Raw genomic sequence first — 6,885 nt, 5'->3', positions numbered from 1 at the left:
TATCCAAACCCTTAGAAATTCTAAAGCTCTTCCATGAGTAATTCTTGGATCTACAAATAAGCATTTTTTCCTTTCTCATGTGACCCAAGAAATGTTGCAGAAGACATGCAGATACATCTTTTTTACTTGAAATGCTCTGTAAAAACAAAGATAATATAACATGAATGATGTCTGGCTGTTTTCTACAAAAATTTAAATTATGAGCCTTCTTAGTGAATCTGGCACTCCTACAAGATTATCCTTACTTTTGAAAGTATATCCAGATGTGAGCAAATATCCTTCAATAGAAGTATTAGTAAATATACTTTGAGATGATCACCTTATATCAGTCCTGTTTATTACATCAAGTTTTAAACTCATAGTATTGCTAATAGTCAACAATAAAAATCTGCTTTGGAAGTCCTAGTCAACAAGAAATTGAATAACAGCAACTGAATTCCCCTTATAGAATCTTTGTGTATGTATCATACTACAGCTATGAAACTTTTTGAAGTCTTGTTTTGCAGATAGGACATTTTTCTATGACTCAGATTCTGATACCCATTCAGTATATCTGCCCTGAATAAATTTGCAGGGGAAAAACCTGAAATAGATGCTTTCATGGTAGCAGTCAGATTTTATGATTCTGGCTCCTCCCTCTTTTTTGAGCGCTCCAGATAAGAAAAAAAAAAATAAATGGCTCTGATTAACAGAGAGTGAGCGATCATCAGGATTCACCTCATCTTCCCCTGGAACCTATTTCTCACAGCAGTGATTCTACCACCAATTATCTACTCTAAGGACAAACTAATGTGTATCAAAATAGGAAAAACCTTTCTGAATGTCCCTAACAACATCCTGGAGGCCACCCCATGATTTTTAGCACACAGAGTAACTGATCCTCTGGAAAGACTCTAGCTTTTATTAATGGCAAAATTAATGTCTGTCACAAAGAATGCCACTTCTAGACACAGATAAATGCAGCTGATCCTACAAAAGCTATAGTACATGTTATTCAGTACTGCCGACACTGTGCAGGACTTGTTGAAAACACACTTCAAATCTAGAGTACTAGTCTACAGATCACTTTTTGCCAGCTCCTGCCAGTGTCTCTCCTCCTTCTGCATGTGGAAGAGAGGTCTTTGCTTGAATCGGATCTTGAAGATAATTTTCTATTTATTTTTCTGAGATAACACATTAATGGAAGGACTTGTTCTTTCTCTTCCCTAGTTCAGTGCTGCTCTTTGTTTACGTCTGCCTCTTCTTCTGTAAATGTGCACCAACAGTTTTCTGGCTAGCTTCTTATCTGGAGTTACAAGGGGTTTGTAGTTTGCCTGACACAGTTTCAGTTGGCTCAGTTTGAATATATCCATCTTTCTTTCACCTTTTCAGAATTGCTGGCTTCACAATTTATTTCCCTTAGCCAGCAGTGCTGTTGCAGTGGCCCTGCTGTCCAGGCCTTCTGCTGCTTTTTTGTTGTGGTTGTTTTCAGTTTAACGGTGCAGGCTAGAGGTGGGGGCTCTATGGTATCTGTTTTTCTGAAAATATCTTCCCACATTGCTATTTCCTTTCGCTTTACAAATAAGTAAGATATAGAGCATACAGATAGTTCTTAATTTTGCAGATTCTGCAAACTTCAGGTTTCTCAATAGTGAATAAAGTCCACTGTCTGTAAACACACTAAACACAGTCTGTGGAAGGCTGTGTCTGGCAAGCTGAAGTGTGAAAGTCAGGGAGAGTAGGTACTATTTTATGTCTAACATATTGTTTTGACAGTTATCCCAATAGCTTTGACCAAACAACAGTTTATCTTCATATATAAAGAGAAAAATGTGCATGAGTATGTGTGTAGATTTTATATTTTCATACCATGTATATACATATATACGTAATTCTAGTTTACTCATGTATTTTACCCACTCAATCAAGACAAAATCCCTTTATCAGTTTGAAAGATAGACAGCTAGAAGTTTCTGGACTAAGTATTTGAGAGCCTCACCACTCATGTTTTTTCTGTAAAGAGCATGGTAAGTCTTTGTTGTGCTTCCATCCTGTAAAATACTAAAAAACAGCAACAATTTTAAGTCATATGTATCCACTAGTCTTTCATGAAAAATAAAGTAACAATGGAACAAGTTCAAGATGTGATGTTAGTTTTGGCTCTAGGAAACTTGGCTCTAGTTTATAACAAATACATTAATATATGAAGAGTGAGTTGCTATAAAATTTTTACTTTAAGTATTATGACCCTAAAGGATTGCTTTAAGAGACAGTTTAATTTTTATTTACAGTTTGTGTTTTTGTTGTTGTTATCATTTTTTTTTTTTGTTTCTGTTTTTTCTTTTTCTTTCAGAAATAGCACCTCTTCTTCCTTGTCTCGTCATCCTAAAACAATGATATTTTTTTAGCCTGAGTTTTCTCAAAAGTGGGAAGAGCAAGCAGGTAGTACTTAAAACTGCAATATCAGTACTTGTTATGTTTGCATGTGGCTGCAGGGCCAAAAGCATCTTTGGAGTGAAGAGACAACTAATTAAAGTACACAGCAAGTTTCAGGTCCCCTGCCTTACAGTTATGTATCCTTTAGAGTAAACAGTGTATTTGCTAAATATTCTTTAATGGAGTTTGTGACATGGTGAAACAAAAGCTAGAGGGTAAGTGGAATAACCACCTGTTTGGTCCTTGGATATCATAAGTTTACATACTGTTGGAGAATTACAGGGAATAATGCCCCTGCAGGATTTTGTCTGAGTACCTGTTTCGCTGGCAGATTAAAGGAGCTGAGGTCTAGGTTTCTTAGGGCTACTTTTGTTTCACAGTCCTTGCTGGGAAATTTGCAGCTACCTTATTTATCTCAGCTTCACTCCAAACAAACCTTGAAAGACAGTGGAAGAAAGTCAGAGCAAATGGGTGATTCGTGATCTAATGTCAAATATTCAAATCTGTCACTGAATCAAGTGTCTCATAAGGAGAAGGTGAGCTCTCCTACTTAACACTGTGTGAAGCAAATACAAAAATCCAGTAAGTAAATGGGAAAAAATAAACAACAAAAGAACAAAGCAACAAAAAGCACCAAACAAAGATACCTAGAGAAACAAAGTTTAAATACACTGAACAGCTGCAGTGTTTTTCATATGTTTCTATAAAATAAAATGATACGGTTTCTGTTGGGCCAGGATGGTGCTAGTATATGGAGCTTGAGAAAGTCTCAGTGCTGAGACTTTGCTCAGGGGGATTGTACTGGCAGCACATTTTACTCAAGGAAAGATGCAAGTACCATCTCAAGAGAGTTCTCTAAGTTTTCCCTCTCAGAATCTGCTAAGACTATCTATCTCCAAGGCCAGTGATGCTTAGCATTGCTATTGGTCTATAGGACCAAAATTTTCAGCACAGCCAATGCAAAAGTATTAGGTTATATGTTGTGTCATGCTTCTTGCAAAATGAAGAGTTGAAAGGGCTTTATTTTGTCTGAATAAATATTGAAAAGAAAGCGACATTGTTATTAACTGATATTCTATATGTCCATTTTTGTCAGACCTCTGATCTACAGCTTCAACCACCTTGACTCTACTTAATTTTCTATAGTTGCAAAAACAAAGTAACAAAGTAGCTGAAAACAAACCAATGCACAACTTTAGGTAAAGGCTCTAAAATACTTTAAAACTACCTTTTTTTTTTTTTTGCCTTTTTTTCTTATTGAGTTAAATGATAAGTCCTTGCTTGATAACTGCTACTTTTTAGCTCTCAGATTTCTCTTTTAAACCTCATTAAACATTATCAAATCCTTGAAAGATTCAGTATCTCACTTCTCACTCTTCTCTGCGATTAAGGAGATTACCAGCTCTATCACAACTCACAAACAAATACTTCTCTTTTACAGTAATTAATACCTGACTAGATTTTTTTCTGAGGTATGTTTCCTTTCCTTATCTCAAAATGGGTGTTTTGGCATTTACATAAGCTCTATAGAGATGCATATAGGAACTTTCAAGTAGTGATGTAAACAGACAGCTTCCTCTGTCTGAAATCATAAGGCTACAGCCACAGTATAGTGATTAGGTGCTCTTCCCTGTAACATCTCATGATCTATGAGGTGCTTAGGTCACAGGCTCTTTAAGCCCTACTATTTTCCTGTTGAAAATCTAAATCTTCACTGCCTGTTGTCTTAGTTCAGATCTCTGTAATGGCATCAGTAACCTCTCTGTGGTTTAGGAGCACTCTTTATTTCCTTTTGGTGCTGATGTATTAGGGACTCATCATTCTGACCCCCAGAATGAAGAAGCTTTTTTTACATATTTAATGTAAACTGAGATTCTATGATTCTGATACCTCTGAGGAGCAGCTACAGTGAGACTCACTGAAGAGCTGGATATATTGGAGTTAGTGAGATAGGAGAAAAATAGAAGAAATGTTTATGCATCTGAATTTGCTGTTATTTTACTGCTATTGCCCTAAATGCGGTAGAAAGGTTAGAATAAGGTAACGGGGTAAAAACAGGTATTAGAAATAAATTAGGCTATTTAATGTTTTATACAGCTGCATTAGTTTCCTGTAGTGCTTATTACCATAATGCCTAAGTGTTCCCCAAGTAATTAAGTTCTGTTCTGTGGAGGTCTTAATGCAGTTCAGTTGAATCATTTCTTCTTGTCTCAGTAGAGAGACAGTGTTCAGATTGCCCCCTCTCCACTTTTCTTCCTTGCTAGGTCTTCCTCATGCTATTTGTAGTAGAAAAGCTTTCTTGGAGAATACAATTTAGCATGCATCCTGATGGTGGTCAGATATTTCTGAAAGCTGATTGCATTACTAACCCTTTCTAACTCTGAATGTTTTCTAGTTTTGGTCTTTGTCCTCTTCACATTTTGTGACCTGCCTAGCTGCAACATGGCCAGGCATGGTCAGAGATCCATTGTCTCAGTCTGAAAGGACTGGAATGTTTGCTAAAGAGGATGAGTTATGAGATAGACCAAACTTCTCTCTCTCAGCAATTGTAAATTCAAAATTGAGGGGCTTTAATCGAGGAAGTGTGGAAACAAACAGAAAAAATAACAACCCTTTAGTAAAAAAATATGTGTATGTTGGCAAAAACAGTGACAGAACACACAAAAAGACCTAGACAGTAGTCCTAGAAAAAAAAAACCAAAAAAAAAGTCTGAAAGAATACTTCCTGTCCTTTAGCACAGTCCTAATCATGGCCTGCAGGGGGCACTGTTGGATCGCTGGAGGTGCAGGGCCTGCAGTTCTTCTTGTTCCCAGATGACGGTGTTCCAAGGCTCTTCCCTTCTCTCCCAGCAAGCACAGACCTCTCTGATGAAAACCCAGTAGGTCCCGGCTGGAGTCACGAGGCAGTGTGTGAGCCGACCGAGTCTGGTGGTCCGGGCTCACCAGGACGAAAAGCCGGAAAGAAAGACTCCTAGGCCTTCTCTCCAAATGCCCGCACGCAGATCCCCGTCTCCGTCCCAGAGAGTGAACTCCGCCATCTGCCCCTCTCCCCTCTGAGCAGAGCCAGCCCCCACCCTCCCAAAACTCCTCCCCTCTCCCCCCAGCCTCTGATGGACCATCAGCGAGGAATGCAGCCTGGCTAGCTAGTTCTTTTGTAAGGCTAATTAACTCCCTTCCCCCTTTCCATTCAAACTCTGTCTCTCCTACAGTGTGGGGGGGGACAGGGAAAAGAAAAATTCTCCTGAATTTCTAATCTATAACATCCATTCACTTCAGGTTTCAGGTGACTTCTAAGAACAGAACTTCCATTCTTGAAAAAGTAAAATAAATACCTGGGAACTGAGAAGAAAGTGCCGCACAAGCATCACATGTTTTCAGTCACAACACTAGTAAGGAGGCAGCACTTGGTGGCCAGCAGAGCCTCTCAAATCTCATAGCAGTGGCTTTCTCTAAAACTGTGTGCAGTAATGCAAGGCAAGGTTAATGCCTCCAGACATATCTCAACAAGTTATTTCATTTGCTTTAATACAAAGTGAGTGTGTGGAGTGTAAGGACTTTGCATTAGAACTGCACTTTTTAGTACCTAGAAAGGATACAACAGAGGCTGAGTGCCTAATTGCCAATGAAGTGCAGTACTTTTGAAAATCTCAAGAGGCATCTCCCTAGCTTTCCTAATCCCTAATTATTTCTGTGTATTCCCTTATCAAAAGGCTATGCTTCTCAGTGGTGCATATTTCTACCCGTTCCAATACAGCAGACTGGCAACATAACTGTCCAGAAATGGCATCTCCTGTGGTTAGTACTGTTCCTAAACTGCAATTGTATATGCAGAGAAGAGATGTACTTCTTTCTTCAATATTTCGACATACATTTTATCATTGTAACAATGATAAATGTTATCTGGTTCTACCTCTAATACACTGTGCCCCTCTCTAGTACTCTCATCGATGCTCACTTTTCCAATAGGTGTATGAAAACCCACCAATGGGTAGGTAGTAGTATATATTTTTCCATTTACAAGACAATGGGAAGATGCATAAATGTAGATGTATTTGTTTTCACTCTTTCCTTTCTGCCTTTGATGTCAACGTTCTTCTTAGGTGAATAGTTCTCCACCTTTGATAAACTGACATCATTAGTTGAAACCATACAAGCCATATTCCATATTTCTCTCAGCCATAATAAAACTGAAGCAGATTATAGCTTTTTGAAGATTGCTTTTGGTTTGCTGAGATATGACCCTTTGTCCGAGACTACTCGTTCTCAATTAGGAGCAACTCTGAGCAAGTGACGCATATATACCTCTATATATTAGGCTTCTGATGCCATCTCTGGACAGCAGAGATACTTAATTTTGGAAAATGCATTCATGTAAAGAATACTCAATTACAGTTATTATCTGCTAAAATTTCTCTTACACAGTTTTGCTTTGCATTTTCCTATGTTCAACAGCAATCTGCTTGGGAGGTT

At 38.2% G+C, this 6,885-nt stretch overlaps 1 long non-coding RNA gene across 1 annotated transcript; it reads left to right on the top strand.

Moving 5' to 3' along the window:
* Positions 1 to 5,177: 5,177 nt before the first annotated feature.
* Positions 5,178 to 5,765, top strand: LOC135413869 (uncharacterized). The gene is made up of 2 exons (XR_010430454.1): positions 5,178 to 5,569; positions 5,692 to 5,765. It is a non-coding gene; the product is annotated as an uncharacterized LOC135413869 (long non-coding RNA).
* The last annotated feature ends 1,120 nt before the right edge of the window (positions 5,766 to 6,885 follow it).

The sequence above is a fragment of the Pseudopipra pipra genome, chromosome 4 (genome assembly GCF_036250125.1).
Source record: "Pseudopipra pipra isolate bDixPip1 chromosome 4, bDixPip1.hap1, whole genome shotgun sequence".
Lineage (NCBI taxonomy): Eukaryota > Metazoa > Chordata > Aves > Passeriformes > Pipridae > Pseudopipra > Pseudopipra pipra.
Note: the sequence above shows the minus strand (reverse complement) of the source record. Positions and strands in the feature narration are given on the sequence as shown.